The sequence below is a fragment of the Halyomorpha halys genome, unplaced genomic scaffold (assembly GCF_000696795.3).
Source record: "Halyomorpha halys isolate HHAL.00 unplaced genomic scaffold, Hhal_1.1 Scaffold508.1, whole genome shotgun sequence".
In the NCBI taxonomy this organism is placed as follows: Eukaryota; Metazoa; Arthropoda; class Insecta; order Hemiptera; family Pentatomidae; genus Halyomorpha; species Halyomorpha halys.
In genome coordinates this window covers 570,809-593,804 of record NW_027106467.1, presented here as the reverse complement: position 1 = coordinate 593,804, position 22,996 = coordinate 570,809, and the positions used below count along the sequence as shown (strand labels likewise).

General features: G+C 31.0%; 1 protein-coding gene across 1 annotated transcript in view; it reads right to left on the bottom strand.

Annotated features, from left to right (window-relative positions):
* Myo31DF (Unconventional myosin ID) overlaps positions 1 to 22,996 on the bottom strand; it is a gene marked incomplete in the record, with an annotated part of 53,090 nt that overhangs the window by 29,075 nt on the left and 1,019 nt on the right.

Here is a 22,996-nt window from a genome sequence, read left to right as displayed (position 1 = left end):
TACAACTATTTTTGTTTCACTTTTGACCGCAACCCTGACCATCTTCTTATATATAATTTTTTACGGTCAACTATATATACATATAGTATACACTAATAGATATATTTTTTCAAAAACCATACATTTTTTAAACACCAACATTTTCTGAATTTATTTTGGCACATATCATGAAACGCGATAAAATGAGATTATTACACGAACGGTTTCCTATTAGTACTAGAATGGAAGCAAGTTAAATGAGCTATTAAGTAGTTTATAATAATTATCTTCGTAGCAGGTTTTATGGTAGTTCCAAAATAAATGCACAAAATGTTGATTTTTCGGAATTTAAAAAAAAAAGTTTAGTTTTTGAAAAACTAAATATGTGGAACTATAAGAAGTACAAATACCTATTAATAATTAATTTATTAATAAATTTAAAGCTCATTAAATGTACCATAATTAAGTTCTAAATGTTTTTCTTCGAGGAAGTACCGTCTCCATAATATCAGCCAAAGTAAATTTATTCATTATCTTATAGCAGTTGCAGGTTCCATCATTTTCTCCAAAATAATATTACAAAGTAAAAATGTTTGTTTTGAAAAACTATATCTCTCAAACTAGTAGGTGTAAAGAGGGCTCATATTTTGGAATAACCACTCTACTTAAAAAAAGGTCTAACTAAATTGTTTTTTAGGGTGAAACATTTTTTGAAGATATTCACTAAAATATGAAAAATGTTAAAAAAAAAAATTAAAGGCAAAATTATTTCCTCAATTTTAATTAATAAACAAAATGTTCAAAGTTTCAGCTAGTAAGCCATCCTATCACAAAACAACAAAAATCCCAGTTGCATATTCCAGTACAAACTCATAGCTAGAAAATAATACGGAATGTATTTTTATATAATAATTACGTTTATCATAAAATTCAATTTTCCGCCATTTTTAAAATGGCATAGAAGGCTCTTTTCCCGAAGAATAATATACAGTTTCATAATTCACATTCAAAGCTCCTAAAATGAATCCATATTTTAAAGGTAGTTAAATAGTTAAGTAGGTTTGAAGGTAGTTAAATGAACTATCAAGTTATTTATAATAATTATCTTCGTAGCAGGTTTCAGAATAGTTACCGAAATAAATGCAAAAAATGTTAATTTTTCGGAATTAAAAAAAAAGTTTAGTTTTTGAAAAACTAAATCTATATGGTATGTCTACAGTACTTCAAGGAATTTATCTAGAGTGAATTAAATTTTTTTAAAATGTCTTTGTAGACCTGTGTAATTAAAATGGGAAAAAAAAATTATTTCAAAACGTCTGTTTAGAATTTTATCAGACACTTAGAAAGGTTTATCATACCATCTAAATGGATAAAACAGCGATACGGCGATAATAGTATTGACAGAAAATAAAGTGGAAATTAACAGCAAATACATATAAAGATAAGGACAGGATGTTCTAAGAAATTCCGGATAATCATACATGAGTTTTATTTTTGGAATTTAATATTCCTCTAAAGTATAAAGAAAATATGGAATGATAAATGAATGAATTTCTGTTCTTTATACCTTGAAGTAATATTAGAAAAAAAATCAAACTATCAAAAATTCACTTTTTTTTTTTAAGCTTTAATATTTAAATAATGTAGTTATAAAACCATTTTAAACTTTATGTGTATTCATTATTAAACGTGATTTCATAATGTAAATTGAAAAAATTACAAATATGTGTATGCAATGGTGCGTGAGTATGGGATAATTGTCCCGAAACGTTATACAAGCAAACTATAGAAAAGTTTATATCCTATATGGAAGTTTTTTCACTTCAACAATTTAAAAAAAATATATTAAAGTTAAAGGTAAGAATCAGACCATTCGGGTGTGACAAAATAGTAATCCAAGAAGCACCCATCTATTTCTAGGTCTCCCGTCACAAAATAAATAAGCCAAGGATAACGACAATTCCTGATTTAATCCAGCTCAATGAAATGTTCTTCCCCATTCGAGATGACCCTAACGGAATTTGTTTAACAGTTTGGGAATTTAAAATTTATCCAATCTCGATTCTTCAATTAATTTTTAAAATCATTCGTGATAATTAGTCATGGTTTAGTAGTAGGATTAAAAAGTAGGTCTGGAAATGAATTTTTGGATACATAACGAGAAATAATTATACTTAACATAAAAATGATATATTGTAGAAAGGAAACATAACATATTATACCTTATTATAATATATATTTTAATAATATGTATTATCCATTAGGACCCCAATGTTCCATATGCTGCCATAAATTACATATTTATTATTATTATTATTTTGATTTTTTTTTACAAATCAATTTTTATTAATTAAAATTATTGTGTAACTAAACAATGTAAATCGCTAGAGGTATATTTTTGAGCGAGAATGAATCCTCACATGAACAATTGTTTAAAGCAAATCTAATCATGACAATAAGCATGTAAGACCAACAAGCTCAAACTGGTAATAAAGAAATTAAAAAAATATATATATTTGAAAATGAAATTAATATAATAATCAATCTGCACATCATAAAAAATAAATTGTGATAATATTAAAATAATGGATTTTGTTTCTAAACACACTCCAGCGATTCAATTTCAAAACATTTTACTTTTATCTTTCTGCTGGAATGAAAGGTTGTAGATAAACACACTCAGATAAACCTTTTATCACCATTATTGGAAGAATTATCAATCCTACAGTCATTAAACATTCGACTGTCGCTCATTACTTATAAATTACAACTATTCCCTTTTTTGACAAAATTATTGTAATGATTTTTCATTGTTAATGGCGTGGTAAAAGCATTTAGTTTCTAAACAGTAATATATTTTTTCACTGGATTACTCTTTCATAAGATTGATAAAGGTGAACTAGATTGCCTTAAATTGTTCTTTATTTTATTAAAATATTCTCTACTCTAAATAATCAGAACGAAAAATTGTCTGAAATATCCAAACATTCCTTAATAACTATAATTTGACAATTGATTTATCAATTCTTCATACTACGCTGGGAAAATGAGGTACCAGATATTTTCCTGACTGTTGGAAATACCTATTATTTACACTTGATATAAATAATCCGACAACGATTTCGAGCCGTTTAATCTTGTTTTCAACAATAACATTGTGTTCCTCCAAAAATTTGTCAGAAACCGTCGTTAAGCATTTATAAAATGTATTATACAGTGAAACTTCTGTATAACGGACGCCTAGGGGAAGATAATTATGTACATTAAGAACGGGTGAGTATAAAATGAACACAAAAATGAAATAATAGAAATTATTCTATTATGTATATAGATACATATCAGGTAAGCTGTGATACCTTGTAAGCCTGAAAAAATAACAATTCGATTTTCCTATCTTTTTTTTTTTGCCCAAGAATCCCATTGGAGTCCTAATACTGCCTAACCATGGTTGGAGGTCAAAGTTTTTCATTTTGTGGGACCGCCACTCAATGAAAAAAGTCAACGCCCCAGGCCGGATTCGAACCGGTACCGTCAATGGACATCAAATTGGTAAGACTGTGTCTTAACCACAGAGCTGACGGCTCTATATATATCAATCATTTTATATTAAAAATCAACTCATTGTATTCTAGTGACATTTTGTTTCACCCATCGTTTTGAAGAATATTTATATAATTTTTCAATATTCTTTTAAGTGTATCTAGAATCTAGAACCATGTGAATTTTTTTTTAATTGGAATTTAGATGTTTCTATATGTAGCTACTACTAATCTTAAGTTAATTATAAAAATTCTAATAATTAATAGTTTTACTAATTAAGTAAGTACATTAAAAAATAAAATTTAGCTCTTGCCATTTCATTTAATTTAATAAGAAATATAATTTTTAAGTAAAGTATATTTCCTCAGTAATTTAGCAAAAGAATTAATTTGTGATTAAGAAACTAAATAATATTTACGTACCTAAAACATGTAATGCATACATTTTATACAAAATAATTTTTTTTAAAGCTCTAATATATGCGAAAAAAACAAACATTATTATGTAACTAATGAATACTTTTTTAAAAATAAATTAATCAAAAATTTTTAAGTTGTAAAAACATACTTAGTGACTGTTTTGTTTATTAATTATATGTAAAGTGAACAGTGCTGACAGAAAACAACATTGGTATCAGCGTCCGGAGAGAAGGGGGTCCGTAATAGAGAAGTTCAAATGATTTAGTTTTTATTATGTTGGTCGAGACTTGAAAAAAAATCTGTTAAGACGATTTTCAGTTATAGGGAAGTTCCCTTAAGAGAAATTCTACAGTATTTCGAAAATTCTTTGAACTCTTTAAGAAAATCTATATTTACTCCAATTCGCCACTAAAATAAATAAAAAACTTATAAACAATAGTTATTTAAAAGCATGAGTCAGTATCTCTTTCTTGCCACAAATAACCATTTTTCTATTTAATTTACAAGCATTAAGATATTTGGCAACCATAACCAGGTTATTTTACATGTCTTATCTTGGATTATTTTATCCTAATCTGTGACATTTAACTCTTTCATTTATTATCGCAGCTTATTTTTATTATATTAACCTGACTGATTTGCCAACGACTAAGTCATTGATGTAAGAAGCCCAGAATGACAGCTTCATGAACCGCCATCTCAACCTTGCCTTGTTATCGAGAGATATGATATGGGAATTACAAGTTTCCTTGAGGAATTTGCGTTTGAGTGATTTCTTTCTTCTTTTATATATTTTTATATATCCACTGTTAATGAATGTGGAGCGAAGAAATCTAAAAATCTTGCTGTTTTGTAGGTTGTCAGACAAAATCATATATCGAAGATCTAATAGATTTCGCCAAGCACTGTACAATAAAAAAATAATCAAATATATCCGGTGTTCTAAGAGCCTATATCACTAATAGAGGAAGATGTAGTACAGAAAAAAATATACACCTGTCGCTAAAACCTACCTATCAGGACATACTCCGGTCCTGATAAAACTTTTAAGGGGGTTTAACAAAAAAAAAAAAAAAAACATTTTGCCAAAATGATTTTTCTTTCCAAATCAAATTCAGAAGATGGATGAACCATATCTTGGCACTTGCAATCCATGATCTTGATTATTTCAGAAATGACATTATCAAGTCTAGCTGCATTGTCTAGTTTGATCTTGATGGCTTGCTCCAGTTCTGCTCTGCTAATATCGTGTTCGACCCATGCACTGTATTCCTCTGGGTCTCGCATATAAAGTACTCCTACCATCTTTTGATGATGAGTTCGCCACGACTGAAGACATCCCTGTTCCTTTCAGAGAAAGTGGTCGATCCCTCCCTTCTTATTCTTTTCAGAACTTTAAAGAAACTATTCTGATTTTATTTTCAATCTTCTAACCCAAAGGTTCCCAATCTTTTTCAGTTTGCGGATCCCTAAAAAAATAGGATTTTTTTCCGCGGCGCCCCTCATGATTTTTTTCTATATTTTTGACTTTCTTGAAAAATTGGAAAACTTTCCTTTTTAAAATCGATAACCCTTTTACCAGCGAAAAATTAAAGACAGATACTTACTATTTTCGTGCTATTTAGTGACTAAAGCATGGGTGGGGAAGCCGTGCTTGCGCACTAGCCGTTTTAAAGGATGCGGATTAGAAAGTAAACAATGTATATATAATAGAATGGTTTAAATAAAGTAACAATAAAAAAATATATTTTTATAGAGTTATTTTTAACCCATGTAAGTTTTATGTGGTAGAAAGGAGTCTTCAATCTTTTAGAATATTTAATAATTAAAAATGAATCTCACTAAAAAAATCAACAACCCAAATAAAGTTGTTCATAATAGAGATTAGTTTCATGAGCGGAAGTGAAAGAATACAAGTTTTTAAAAATAGAAGAGTGAATTTATTTCTTTAGATAGAGGTCTTAAGAAGTTGACGCTTCAGTGCAGTCAGTTGTTAATTGCTAAGAAAGGAGTAGTTTCTGCAAAAAGTGTACGCTTATATTTCTTTATAACGTGAAAATTGGCTCAATAGAAACTTTCACACGAGCATCCTCATTGAGGCGTCCGGTATTATTCCATCACGGCGAAGCACTTTCGCATCGAAACACTGCCGTCACTATCACAAACGAGACTTGAACATCAGTCGATTGGTGTGCTATAGAATGAACGCAGATCGCTAAATATTTCACAATCTGTAATAATGAGTTTTGTCTAAGAACAACAGGAAAAATAATTATTGTTAATGAAAAAGACAAATAATTTATAAATGTTAGATGAGTCGCCTTGAGTTCTAGCCCCGCGCCAGTAAAACAACTCATCCCGTCAATGACTCATAAGATTCAAATGGAATGCACCGTGTTTGAACAACTGTCCGACCTTAGTTACTGTCTCCAGTTGCAATAACTATACGAAATGTAATACAATAAATTGTATATACAATCCTTATGTACGAGTATCAATAACAAATATGTTATATATTGATGACATAGAGATATATATATATATATATATATATATATATAAGAAGGCCTAGTTACTTAAAAATAGGATAAGATGTAAAAATTAATGAATACCACAAAAAATAAATAAACTAGTCATATTTCTTTAAAAGGAACTGTGAAAACTTCGGGATAATCCGATAAGAACTTAAGAAAACTGACTAGCGAATCGAATAAATTATATAGTTACAATTATATAAATCTATACATCATATCCAATCCAGTTAGAGAGAAAAAAATGAAATAATTCCCCTTACTACATATACATATATAAGCTAAGTGAACGTAGAAAATTTGGTTCGGTTCGATCACACAACTTTCACCTACCATGCTGGACGGTGAAAATTTCAAACAATGAACTTTTTATTTTCCAGTTGCTAAATAAATTCGTATTTCTGAGTTTCCCGAGACGGAATTATCGAACATCAGTTCAGAATACAACAGTTTAACAAAATATAACAGAGCTGTGTTCAATGGTTGCGATCGGGAGAGATCGGGTATGCTCGGCTGTCTACGGTTTTCTAATCTAAACTGCTTGTTTTTTATCACCGCTTTTCCCCCGCAGCTAATTACCAAATTCTTATATAGCTCATACTTATAAACTTTTCTTTACTGTTAACAATGCAGAACAGTTAATTAGTCCAAATAAACAAAATTAAAGGTACTTTAGAGGATTTTTTGAAAAATTGTCATTTCAGCCCTGTCAAAGCACGTCAACGAGAATAGCACTTGTTTGATCACCTGATTATACCGATTAGATCTAAATCGTTAGTCTTTTTTGAAAAAATAAAAAAAAGTTTAAAATCGATTGCATAAAATGGCATTTCTAGTTGGTCAACTTTAACGAAAAAGTTGCTGTGACATCGCAGTTATATACCTGCACTAAATGTGTTCTGTAAGACTTTCTGATTTTGAGCAAGGAAGGCTGACACAGTGACAATGCTGCGAGACTTGATTATTTGAATTCAGAGGATCTTTAAAAAGGTTGTTTCCGCCAAAATTCGAAATTTTTCACGACGACAATACCTTCTCTTATTATGTATTCCAAATACAGGGTGTTTCAAGGTGTGTCCTAACAGAAAAAATTAATCAAGGATCTCAGAACAAGAAAATAATTCTCAAAGAAGCTATGTCCCTTTAGCCGTCACGTCTAAAGATTTTAATTGTTATGAATTATTTAGGTTATAATTAATCAATTAATATGTGCTCCACCTACTTTATTAATGAAATGTAAATATTGACGTTTGTATTAAATGTTGCTCAAAGTGATTACCTTGAGCATTAAGACAGCCTCATCTTTCTTCCACAGCAGTGGCACTGGATATGTGTTATTATTACGCAAGTTCCAATTCTTCTTCATAATTGATGGGATTTGCATAGACTTTTTGTTTAGTGTTACCCCAAACGAATGAATCCAGTAGTGTCAGATCTGGAGGTCGTGATAATAAAACTTGATCCAGTGCTGTTCCTGCTGCTGCAGTGGAACAAAGAGCCTTAATGCGAATGTTAATGTTTACGATGAAAGGAATATGGTCCGGGTGCGGTCAAGAAAACCTCAAATAGTAGAAATATACTAATTTAATGAGCCAACGTTTCGCCCCACGTTGCAGGGCTTCTTAATGTTAATGTTTACATTTCATTAATAAAGCAGTTGGAACACATATTAATTTGGTTATTATAACCTGAATAATTCATAGCAATGGAACTCTTTGTATGTGAATACACCATAAACAAACTGTTACGGGACATACCTTCATTGCTTTATTAGGATTTTTTATCTTCTTTTAAGATACTTAATTTATATTTTCAGCTGGGACACTTAACCCTGAAACACATAGTATAAATAAGTGAAAGTAAAAAGCAGCTAAAAGTATTGTAACACTGAATTACCCAGTCTTGGTAAATATAACTAGGTCATTCCTAATGTCAAGATCCCGAATTCATTTCTATGACAACAAAAAATGAATAATGTTTCTTGTAGAGACACACGACATAAACTTATAAGACAGCCTAGTATTTTTTTTTTTCAATTAAAATATTTCATTCCTATCACTATGAACAAGACCCCGGAACTAAAGAAACAACCTCCTCCTGCTTCGATATAATTATCAGCCTAAGGGATCGGTATTGAAGACTATTGATTAAGGCATCAAGACAAGAGCTTGCACCGTCAGCACCACCACAATCGCCTGACCTCTATTCTTAGTTTATTTCTACAATGGCAGCTTTCTATTTGAGTTTGGTTGCTCCCAACATCGGCGAGCACAATGGCTTCGCTCCGTCTAAAGACTCTTCTCTTCTATAAACATCCGCACAAAAAACGTCCCAGTATTATAGCAAAAGAGCCCAAGAGGAGAGAACAGTCAGTTATTTCACCCTAAGTTTTGATTACTTAAATACTAAGTATAATTATTAGCAAAAGTGATGAATCTGCCAAGTTTACTCAGGAGGAATGAAAGATGGGGGCTGTTTTTGTTTAAAAAAATAATTATCATTCGAAACTCCAAATCCGTGAAACTACCTACAACATTAGAAAACCTAATAGGAAATTATTTGAAGTTGAGAAATTTACTAAATGTGACTCATAACATAGCTGTTTACATTTAATAGTTCCCGTGAAAAAAAATTTTTTTTAAATAAACATAAACATTTCATTGAAAATGTAATGATAAATCAATATTTTGTGAATTTATTGTGGGATATCTTAATCTCAGGGACCATGAGGCGTAAAGATGTCTGTTAGCACTTAAATTAAAGCTAGCTCAACGTGCTATAAAATAGTCGATGACGTTCATCATCATAGGAGTAGTAGTTTTCATATTTGCTGAAATAAATTTATTTCTACTTGTTCGGTCAAACTTTTATGCACAAAATAAAAAACTACTAACCCTACGTAGATAAATATTATAAACTATTTTATAGAACTTTAAACCAGCTTTAATTTGAGTGCTGGAAGACTGCTGTATATCTTAAGGTTACGAATGCATATGTTTTCATAAACCAAAAATATCATCCGAACAACTAGAAATTAATGATGTATGAATTTATTTTGTCACATATCATAAAAACTGCTGCTCCTACGAAGATAATCGGTATAAACTACTTTATACTTCATTTAACTAGCTTTAATATGAGTGCTAACAAACATTTGTAGGTCGTATGGTTCTTGAGATATATATTTTTATAAATCAAAATTTTTGTCCGAACTAGAAATCATTTTGTTGAATATCATGAAAACTACTACTCCGCATAAACTCCTTTATAGAGCATTAAACTAGCTCAAAAAATGACCGGGGGAGGCTGTGAGTGAGTATTGTATAATTATATGCTTGAAAAAATCCCGGATAGGACCGGAGACTCGCACTTGCAACCTTTGGGTTGGCAGATAGGCGCGTTAGCACGCTGCTACCGTCACCCCCTTATAGACAAACGTAGAATAGTTTTAGAGATATTGATTTCTCAAATAAATTCACTAACTACTGATTTTACAGAGCATTTTTTATGAAATGTTGCTTTTAAAAGCAATATCTCGAGCACTATTGGACGTAAATAGCTCTGTTAGGGTTCATATTTTAGTAAATTTGCTCTACTTTAAATGGCGTATAATATAGGAAATCTAATATCCTGTCGTAGTATGTTTCAAAGATATAGAGCTCCGAATATTTTTTTTTTTTTAACGTTTAGAAACAGCCGCCATTTTGTATTCCATTTACCTATACTTGGCAGACTCATCAATTTCGACTACTAACTATACAAAATTTGTATTAAAGTAATTAAAAATTGGTGTGAAATAAATGTCTTTCCTCGTCTAGGGCTCTTGTACTAATCAGACCAGGATTTGGACCGCAAGGAACAACCGGAGTAGCTGGCTTACCATATTATTTGCCAAATTATTACATAATGGTACTCCGACGCACAATTTAATGAGAGTTGTAGGCTAAAAACAGATAGAAAGACCTACTTGAACGAAAATTTTTAATTCGCTACTTCATTAAACTAATTATATATTTAGTAACCGTTTTAGGTCCGCCAGAAACGCGTTTCCAAGTTGTTTGGATTCATGTGTAGTACGTTACCTCATTTAGGACGAAATTTACCAATTTACCTTTTGATCAAACTTAATCCTGGAAACCACACATTGCCCAAATTCACCGTCGAACCATAGCTACCCTAAAGGAATTTAATAGAATCCGTTATCTCTTTCCACTTAAAACCCGTCAACTCTTAGTTTCCTCTCTTGTTTTCCGCCACATTGACTATGGCTGCCTGGTATATTCTGGACTCTCAGGTGATCTCGAATCTAAACTTAAACGTCTTATGAATTGCTAGTTAAGGAACCGGTATTATAAATTTAAACAATTGCCCCTTGCCCAACTGAACCTATTTCACTTTAGACTATGGTTGCATATGTCCACATTCTCTCACAATTTTATAGAAAAAAGGAACCCAATAAAAACGACTAGGTTCTAAGAAGGCCCCAGAGACCCTTCTAACAGCCCTTTCAAGCCCTTAGTATCCTGTATCAATGGCAAGGGCTGACACTTAGGCAGGTACATGCTGTCACCACACAATGGACTTGCATCAGTCTAACTATTTTATATTCAACACATGAAAGTTAGTTCTCACAAGATCATGACTCTTACCCCAATTTCTTGGAAGCCTCACACCCTGCTTCCAGTCACGCCTTTTTCCCCCTCCCAGATATTTACTTCTAATTTCATAGTCTCTCTAGGCTCCGCCTAATTTCCTAAATTATCTGATTGGTCCAAGCCCCTTCTCCTATTTCACTATTCTTCCTACCCCCTCTTCTCAAGTGTACATATATATTTCCTAGCTCTCGATAGCTAAGGAAGAAGAGAGACACTCTGTAACAGTGAAAGTAACATGTAATTCTTGTAAATATGATAGAATAAAGTCATTTTAGTCTTCACTGATTTTTATGTTATTTAATTTGCGCAGTACGATTTATTTTCGGGATCACCAGAGATAATATAACCCATTATTACGTCTAGTTGAAGAGGCTCCATCCATCCTTCCGATGCCAGTATTTCCTAGCTTCCTTTCTATTCCAAGTAATTAGTACTTAAAGCTAATTAGTAAGCGTTTTATAACTGCGAAAAATGTGTTTCCGTTTTTGGTAAAAACTAAGTTTCAAAATTATTTGCATATGAATGTTCCACGAGATACTGTACTATATGACACGACCAAGATATTGTTACAAGAGATCTTTTTTAAATGATTAGTTACGTCTATTACTGCTAAAATTGTTTTGAATAGAATCTGAATAACAATACGATGACCAATTTTGCCAGGTAGCTAGTTAGAATGTTAGTTTCTTTAAAATATTCATCCCATTATTTGAAAAGAAAATGTATTATGCGAGTACTAAAATAATGGTTTGTATTAGTTCTTCATGCTTCATATAAAAATATTTAAATATCAAGGGATATATTTAAAAGTGGGAGTGGGTAGCTGGTAAGGCAATGGACTACTAACTCCAAGGACAAGGGTTCGCATTCGGCAATGGCACATAATTTTTATCTGTTACCCCATAGGGCTATCTGGCCCTATGGATCCGGGAGTTTTCCGGGGTCCACCAAGCCTCATAAAATGGGTACCCTTAATTTAGTAAAAATCTGGCGGTTGAGCGTGATTCTGACCTAATAACCTCCTTGCACAACCATTGATCTAGTAACAGTACTTCCTTACAAAGTACTGAACCCCTGACACTCCATGGGTTATAGCGGTACAGATTTAATTTTTTTTAAATAATTTTATTTTACATAGTTTCATATATTTCACTATTTTTACATAACTTTCATATATATTATTTCCAAGTATCTACATGTTATTCCATATTTATATTAGACTTTCAGGTCTTTTTTAATTTTGTTTTTATAATCCAATTTTTTTATTATAAATTAAAAAAGAAATTCAACACAGATAGTTTTCGGGGAACCTAAAAAAAAAAAATAATAATCTAATGAAGGTTTATGGGTTCCAGAAATTTTATTCATACCAAGTAATACATGCACTTTGTTCCACAAATGTCGACGATCGAAGATGCTTTTCTCTTGCTAATTTATTAATGGAGCATCTGAGGATGTTGAATAAACATAACCATACTATTAAATGATTTTTTTTTTAATTAAAAATTACTACAACCAGACCAATGACTATTAGGGCTGTAATTGTTCATTCATATTATAAATATAGGACAGAATAATTAATAAAACAAATATAAATAAAATATAAAAATAACAATAATAATCATAATAAAGAAATAGAATAGGAATTACTTATAAGAAGATTATTTACAAGATAACCAGCAAAACAGAACAATGATACTACGGGTTTAAAAAAAAAAAAAAAAAAAGTATTCTCAAACGTTATTTATCAGTATGTCAGGACATAGAAATGAGAGGAAGCAATACTGACTAATGTACTTGGCAGATGCTATTTTATTTAATTATTTTTTTTATTTAAATTTTGTCTACGGATATTCTTGTTCAATGTAATAAAATATTGCTACCAAAACCACCATCAAAACCGTCTTCTATAAAAGCATATCAAATTGAAAACGGTCAAAAGGTAAAAAGGAATTCAAATAATTTAATTTTAAAACTGGCCCATATAGATTAGACAAATGCAAAGAGGTCTTTGCATTGACCAACTGCAGTTCTTTTAAATATTGATAAGCTATCACATTGATAGAATAGATATCAATATAAGGCCAACCAGATAATAGTAATGTCAAGTTTATTAGGATTAATTGTTAGGTACTAAATTATTGCAATTAATAGCCTCGTCAACAGCATATTATTTATTGCAAAGATAATTTTTAAAATATGGTTAAAGTAATTATCACTTAATTTCATTCTATAGTAATGAACCTCATGTTATGTTTTGTTAATCAATAACTACTGATAAAATTGATACAATAAAGAAATATTGTAATTTATATAATAGAAAATAAACCTAACAACACCTATCAACATGCTAAATGTGTATTCATTTATAGGTAATTTTAACTTGTAATTTTAGAACTAAGACAAAGATAAAATAAAGTTAATCATTAGTTTAGAAAACAAATTTGAAAGTATAAGAACATTAGGAAGTCCAAATATTTAATTTAATAGAAAAATATTGATATTTTGCTTTCGATATTCTATCCCTAGCTTCTTTAATAGATTAAAAATATTGGGGTCGGAAACTACTTCGATATGTCTGAAAACTATCGATACAACACATATCGATATTTATTTATCTAACTTGGCCTTTAAAATACTATCGAGGGGCCTGGTCACTGAGTATGACCAATCAAAAAAATTATGTATTAATTTTTTTTTAAAGAATTTCAATAAAAATTCTTCACTTCTGTATGTCTCTGACCCACAACAATATAATAATAATAATAACAAGGTCAAGCCAAGTGATACCTCCTTCCTCGAATGTCGTAGAGAAGAGATCGTACTCACTAGACCAAATGGACCCTCACGCTGGCCAAAATTTTGAGCTAACTTTTGTGCAACATATTGAATAGTGAACCCCCCACACTACACCAAAATATTGCACAAAATTTCAGGGTCAATTAAAACTTTTCATAAGGAAAGAACAGCGCCTCACGTTCTACTCAGCCATATCTGCCTACTTTACCCAAGGCTGACACGGAGGTTGCAAGTATCATAGTTGCATTGAGTGCAGTGTTAATGGAGACTTGTAATAATAAGAAGAAAAGAGTGTGTGTGGATCAGGATTTGGTTGAAGAATCGACCGACCCCTGGTCATCGTAACCTAGTTCGTGAACTGAGCCTGTAATCTATACTTAATCGTGGTGCACGCAGCGAAAGCTTTTGACCGAGTGAAGAATTATTACGCAACATTTTCTATCCTCTCACACTGCGCTCTCTTCTACAAACTTTCGACGGGTCCACAAATAGTTTCTAAAATTTCAGAAACCTTTTTAACAGTCCACAAAATTTTGAAAACCTTTCTTGTGCAATATTTCTTCTCACACTGACAAAACTTTTGAAAATGTCGCTTTTGTGCAAAAGTTTTGCCAGTTGGAGGCTCCCATAATAATAATAGGACATAATAGATTCACTCCTTCCTGCCTCTTCTCAAAACAAACAAATCCGAAATGTTACTATACTGACATATAAAATAACAATATGAAAATTAGCCACATCATTCAGAAATGTTCATACTTCGAATCATACCTCAATAGTTCTTGATTAAACTAGGACGGCCCTTGGGGACAATAATAAAACAGTAGAATTAGTATTTTAATTTTTAAAGTCACAAATATATATAAATATAAATAACATAGAATTAGAATAAAATAAAATAAACAAGAAATAAATGATGTTGATGATCAGTGAAGTTTCACAATAATTAAATAACGAACAAACCCAGATTCTCTATTTGTCTCATGGTGCAGACGTATAAATTTTTAATAATCCAAGATCACAGCCCTCGAAGAATGGTGTAATTAGGGAATTAAAATAACAAATTCCATCAAATCACTTTTACCCTGAACCTACCGACTGCCCAACAGTTTCCTTTAATAACGTTTCTCTTACCCCAGAGCAACGAACAGATCCGCTACATAGGGCTGAGACAAACGACTAGCCTGGAATCCATACACAAGACTGAAAAGACAGGAAACTGCACGTCGATTCCGACCATTACAACACTTACTAGACAAATGGTCCGAGCTTCCAATCCATCACAAAACTGATCTACATGACTGTAATAAGGCCAATCTGGACATATGGAGTTGAGCTTTGGGGCTCCACTAAACCATCGAATTCCTATAATAAACTCCCTGGCCATCCAAACCCCAGTTTCTAACCTTGCTTCCTCTTTCATTCCTGACTATCTTCCAAGGCACCTGAAAAGAAGATGGTCACGAGACCTGCTAATATAAAAACGTCATTAGTGTTACACCAAAGCGTAGTTCCTCACACACGCGTGTATCACTCCATTATAAACTAAAATCAAATTTACTGGATGTATGTATATAAATCTACAGTTGTAAATTTCAATAAACATATATAAAAAATAAAATAATCCAGTCAGAGTAATAAGTTTAAAAAAAAAACAGTTATTTGTAGCATTTTATTTTAGTAACTCGAAATTCCTATAATATATATTAAACATGATCGTTGCACCCCTGTCAACAATTTAAACTTTTCAATTAACAACTGCCGATGGATCTGGCACAAATTTTGCTTGAAAAACTATTTGTCAAAAAATTATTTGATGAGAAATGGTTGATAAGATTGGAAGTGCTGCATCGTAGGAATCAATTTATCAATATTTATTCCACCAACATGAAAGGAACATTAATAATACTGATTGGGAGGGGATCTGATAATATTAAAAGGATAAAATAGGGCAAAGAGGTAATATTTATCAAGTTCGTTTAATTTCTACCAATTATTATCGGTTCATGGTCTAACTACGCCTCAAATATGCATTAGGCAGTTGTAGCCCTCGTTTTCAAGATAGTATTTTTTGTTATACTTCCCTCTTCTTACCATAATTTATAGGTTCTAATGCAATCTAATTACATTGATTTTTTCTTTTTACGATCTCTATGGTATACTTTTTTCCCGATTAATTGGGATAAATATGTAGTTGCCTTGAGTTTTCATAATATTCAAATCACTCCCTAGAGGAGTAAATATGGAGAAATATGAGGAACACTTATTGATTGTAAATGTAGAAACATATTAATAAAAAAAGTACTTCCACGAGTTTGTAATTATTCAAAAAATTAAGAATATCTATACATTTCATAAAATATGTAGATGTTTGACCATATCTGAATCAGAAAAATAGGGTACAGGTTGTAGTCAAGAAACACGTATAAAATGTATTTACCAATGATTATCAAAAAAAAAAACTGTGAAAATTGAAAATTCGTCTAGGTTCTAATTAACGGAAATAATTTTAACTAATTATTAATGACCAACGTTTCGACCTAAACTGTAAGTCTCCATCAGAACTACAATAAAAAATAAATAATTTAACGTAATGGAAATTAATGTAAGAATAAATTTACTCTAACATTAGCTTTACCTACTGAGTATCTTTTTATTTTAGCCCTGGTGAAGAACTGCAGGGTGAGTCGAAACATAAGCCAATAATAAACAGTTGAGAATTATTTTTTAATTTTTTTCTTAACCACTCTAATATTTCTTAATTGTTTTTGGACAATTTTCTTACGATTTTTGCATTTCTTCTATTTTTAATTAATTAATAAATTCTGCTTATATTTTGTAATTTACTTTAAAACAGTATTTATTACATTTTAAATTTGGTCTGTGACATCACAATCGAAAAAAAAATATCAATGGCATTGCACACTTGTTCTTATCGGTACACTTTTGCCCAACCTTTCTAAATCTAGGATTATTTGTGTACCATTATGAAATAAATATAAAAAACACAAAAAAAAAAACAAACACATATTGTAAAACAATGGTAACTATAAAAATAATTGATAGTGCGTATTATGAGGTAAGAGTGAAACATTTAAGTTGTTGAGATGTGAACAGCTCCCCTTTATTGCAAAATATGGAAGTTCTGCCCACCAAGGACGTCTTCAACCATCTGGAGACCACGGGTTCTTGTACGATATGGGAGCCCACATTTTATACAGCAACCATATATCGATGTAGCAAAATTTTTACACCTTTTTTTCGGTTTAAGATGATCCTATGCTACCGAAAATGAATCTGTTTGCGCAGTAGTCATTTATCATTAGCAATCGTCATCAGCAAGGGTTTTTTAGCTGATTTTTTTTTTAATTTACCGATATTCTTTTTAAATGCAAAAACAATTACAAGAAAAATTAATGAACCTATTAGCTTGAATTTAATGCCGGTTCTAAACACGTTCACCGTTCACAGAGATGAGGCGAAAAGTAAATTTTCTTCCTGAGCGCTGCCATCTCTTGAAAATAAATCACTAAACCTTGGTACATTTAACCTTAAGGGGACCCATGGTCGTGGGGCTTTGGCCCTCTTGAAGATGACACTGTGGTTCACCCGTAAGCTAAGTGTAAACACTATTCTCACATACAAGTCGAGATAGCTTACTGTAAGGCGCTCAGATTTCCCGCCATTGTCCTTGACAGGAATTATCAGATGTTCAGAACACCACAAAAACTATTTCATGGCTACAAACACAAACGGTGCCATTTTTTCGAATCATTTACAGATTGGTCCAAGTTCATTTTACAGGGATGATAATTAAATTGAACGCTTGTTTCCCACCAAATAACACATTCAATTACAGTAATCCCGTATGGTTATTGCGCATTACTCACAAGAGTTATAAATTATGATTCATAAGCTATTAGTCAGACTAAATTTAATCTTAGTCTTTAGTCATTTGTAAATATTAAATCAGATCATTACACAATGTTCAAATAGCCGTAAAATTTTGCACGATTCTTCTCTGAAGACATTTACGTAAGCGTTCTGATCTTCTACCAGCTGTGAATTACAATAATGGCAGGAAGTATGAATAACGGGCTGGACTAATGCTTGCAGAATATCAATCTTGGTTAATCATAGTGATGAAAAAATTTATCACTATTGTAACAAAATTTAATTAAGAAAATAAAATCAGGTAAAGTAGCAAAGAGAGCATACTAAAAAAAGAATATCAGAACACCAGCCACACTTCAGGTGCAGTCATATACCTTCCGAATGGTGTCAAGGAAACAACTGAAATACCTACACTCTCAGAATACTTAGAGGTAACATATAAGATGATTTTTCAATTCATTTTATTAATTGTGATATTTGTGTTAATTATCAGAATGATTTGAATTACTTAAAGTAAATCTATCAATATGTTATAAAATACCAATGAGATTACAAGTAAACGCGTCCATTTGAATCAGAAGCCAATAATAATGTACTTTATACCTAAAAAAAAAATTTATTTTTTTAAAAAAAAAAAATAATTTATTTTTATGATTCATGGAGTTCCAATATTCCAGCATAAATTTCAGGCCTTCATCAGAGCTAAATGCAAATGAAGACAAACTTCATGAATAAAAAACAATAGTTTTATAAAATATTAAGAAAATGTTGGCCTGAAATTTAGGATTTTTTTTTTGTTTTTGTTCTTCACTTCACTAACCACATCCCATAAATGAAAATTTAGGGAGAATTTATTAATAATTTTCATTTAAAATTTGATAAAAATTACATATTTTGATAATTTTCGCTATTTAATCACCTGATGTTTTTTATTTTATATATTTCATAGTAATCCTTAAAATTTCAAAAAGGAAATATGATTTTAAAAAATTATATGGTTTTAGTTATTAACGATAAATATTGGTACCTCACCTTGGTTTCTTCTTTGTTTTTTTTTAAACTGTAAACACTAAAGTTTCTAAGGGTACAATTTTCTAAAGATATTGAGCTAAAAGTGAAAAATTAGTGAACATTTTAGGCTTTTCGATTTTTCGACCACCAATTTGTCATTTACTCTTATTTTTTTTAAAACCAAAATAGTCTTCTTGAAAAAAAAGTGAAGTCTTTAAGTGAAACATTTTTTTAAAGATTTTTAGGAAATAAATCAATAGCAATAGGAAATGCTTGTTATTTTTCAATTTCGAAACTGCTTAGGTCGCGCCTTCTATCGAAAAACTTAAAAATTAGAATTTACAAAACCATTATACTTCCCACTGTTCTTTGTGGATGTGAGACGTGCCCTCTTACACTAAGTGATGAACAGCGTCTTAAGGTTTTCGAAAATAAAGTGTTACGCAAAATATTCGGACCGAAAAAGGACGAATTGGCGGGAGAATTTAGAAGATTACACAACGCTAAATTAAAGGACCTACACCCGATAAATATAATTCAAGCTATAGCATTGCGGCGTATAAGATGGGCGTGTAAGGTTGTAGGGCATAGTAACGAGCGGATCCCTAAAATGTTAAACACAGAACCAACGGGCAAACGTCCGAGGGGTAGACCGAAACGTAGATGGGAGGATTGGGTTAAAAATGATTTAGTGGAATTGGGTTTGAAGGGACATCACTGGAAGGATGTATGCAGAGAGCGTTTGGTGGTATCGGCATCGAACCTTCGGGTTCGTTAAGCCTTTATTATTATTATTATTATTGTGAATTAGTCCCTTCCTTAGTTTTCTACAGCCTATTTCACCCATAAAAAGGACTAGTGCATTTTGAAATTTCAGAATAATTCAGTAGCAATCTCTGATTGCAAAGTCTTGTTACAATTGTTCTGGAACCGGTGAACTTCCGACAGGATATCATTAAGGTAGGTGATCATTGAACCCGGTTACTTCAACCATTCTTCTTGCCGAAATCCTGGTTACCAAACCTAATACATAATTAACTAGGGGTATCACGTGGTTAATAAATAATTGATCGTAGGTTCATAAATGCCAGACTATCTTTCAACCCTGGGCCAAAATCCAAAGTACAACGAACGTTGACCTGCTTTTTCTACAATACATAACTCTTTCACTTCTACAAATTCAAATACCCATAACAAACTATTCTCAGGAGATCAACTTTTAAAATGCTTTAAAAATCAAACATTTTCATTCCTAAATCCAGAAATCTGGTGCGAAGCGCGCATATCACCATGTTCGGACGATTCCGTATATTCCCGTCCAAATCAAATGTCTTTGTTTTTCCTTTTATCTCCTTTAGTTATTGCTAAAATTCTTTAATAATTTCTATTAATCCAATGTTTATTATTAACTAACAATGAGTGTTTAATTTTTTGAAATAAATATTTTTTTTTTTAAATAATAAAAAAATGTCTGATATTCTAGCATGGAAATTATACTTTCGATACATGTGGGTCGTTGATAAGAAACAAAATCTGGTGCACGCATCTCCAAACTTTCACTTACCACCTTGGGAAGAAATTAATCTTTGTATATTTCAAAACAATTATTTTCTTATCGTCCAGATTGACAATCTTCATACTATATATTTCATAAAGTTAAACCTGACTGTTGTAATTACGATCATGGGACAATAATAATGACCTAATTCTTTCATATTTTTTTATTATTTATTGTTTATTACAATTAGCAACAACAGATTTTAAATTTCTCAAATAAACAAACCTAAAGGTACTTAAAAATGTTGATCGATAATTTCTTATTATTGTGAAAATTCATAATTAAAGGTTTCTTGTAGTGTGATAAACAATCGAATGAGATCTTCGCTGTTGCGTGAATATCGTTTTTTCCTTTTGCTATTAATCGAATTCTTTCATAGTTCCATTTTATAATACTACAAATAATGAGTGGTAGTTGATCATTTCATATAGAGAAAATTAAGGATACTTAAGAAGATGTTTTGTTAACATTCGGCATTCAAATCCTGTCATAATAATTCAATCATTTACCTTAAATTAAAAATCACTGATAATTTTTCATCAAAATCTTTTTTTTTAAGGCAATCCACAGAGAAGGTGATGTTTGACTGGTTATCTACAGGTGACCAACCTATTCTAGCCATGGTGCGGGAGTCAAGTTTTTCATTTTGTGGGACCGCCGCTGCAGGAAATAAGTCAACGCCCAGGGCGGATTCGAACCGGCGCCGCCTGCAGATCTCAGAACGATAGACCTAGGCCTATCCATCTGAGCTACAGATAGCCCCTCAAAATCGTTAGAGATCATGAGAAAATCGAAATAGATATAAAAAATCAATTCCATAAAGTTGCACTACCGGCAGTCGACAACATCGGAAAAGGTGAACTTTTCGCTTTCGAGCGAGGCAGTACACTTATTAGACATTTTGCGAGACATGCTTATTTTCACTCAGATGACCTAAAAACGTGTATTTCCGCTGAATACACAAATTAGAAATGTAGTATGATCATAATCCCCATTACAATGTATTTCATATCATGGTAAGTGAAAGTAATGAAAACATCAAGGCGTATCCTGAGAACCCATTGAACTACTGATCGACATAATACTAAATCAACTTTTCTGATAAAATGAAGGTACATAAAACAATTACTTAACAATGATTATACAACATCCAACATTATTCCATCCCTAACGAAACAGCCAACAACACCGTTGCAAATACAATCAATCGGCCGTAAAAAAAAATTAAAATTTCATAACAATCACTAGAAAATCGCCATCACCTGAAAAATTTATAAATGAGGAAGATCCCAAATCATTCAGGAATTTATTTTGTCCCGCTGGCCATATTTCCGTATCGTGGGTAAACAGAACAAATTTGTTAATATTTGTGACTAATCGATTTTTTTTTTTTTGGGACAATAACTGTTTAAATCGAAATATTTTTAATTGGAAATAATATTCTGCGTAATCTCCTGTTACAACAGCAATCAGGATTGGCTGTCAAGCGTTAAGTAAACTCTTCAAGAATGTTAATTCAGTGAAAGTCCTTATGCGAATGACTGCATCGCCCGGGAGATACGATACAAGCCAATGAGTCAGCCTTACGTCATATGATAACGTATTCTGACTTCTTACAGAGAATCCAAAAATAAAACTTATGACAAAATCGGAAAATAAAGCTGGAGACAATGTTTTTAAGTGCTAAAAATCTTATTACTATACCAGGACTGATCATAATTGTTTCCATTACAATTACTATTAAGCTGTGATTGAAACAGTAAATAAACAAACACTTAACATTTGTTAATACCTAAAATCTATGATTCCATAATAGAATATATGAAGATATTATTAATTAGTTTCATAATTACTGAGTATATAACTTATACATTTAAAAACTCTAATTAATTTTCTTAGTACAATAATTAAACTGATTCCTGTTACAACTGTAGAGTACTTACATTTCACTCATGATAGATTAATTTTTAAGATGAATTTTAAAAACATCCAAGCAATGTAAAATTGGAAAAATCTTAATTAAAATATGTTTGAAAATCTCATCATTTATTAAATAATTACTTCTTTAAAAAAAAAAAATTATGAACACGTATTAAATATTTAGTAATGAGTAAGGCTTAACTAATATTATTCTTATAACTACATTCAGAATAAATATATTTGTAAACAATTATTGTTAAAAATAATAGGGACAACAAATGATCACTATTAGAACATATTCATAAAGGTGTAGAACTGTCAAAAAAAATAAAATAAAAATAAAAAAGCTTTGAAACTAGATTATTAAAAAATAATAAAATAACCACAAACAAAAAATATTACTTACAAGTAACATAAGAATGACAGAGTAATTTTGTTTATTGGATCTCATTTCCAATACCGCAGAAATAAATTGCCTATTGTATTTATTTATTTTAAATATTTAAAATTAAAACATGAAACTATTCAGATTCATAGATATCACAATATAAGTGGTCTCATTTATACACTTAACATACCTCAACACTTGAAGTAACACAATATTCAAAGAACTGGTTAATTATATATATAATATGTATTTTAAGATGAAACTTTAAAAATTTAAATTGAATTTGTAAAAAAAAAATATGT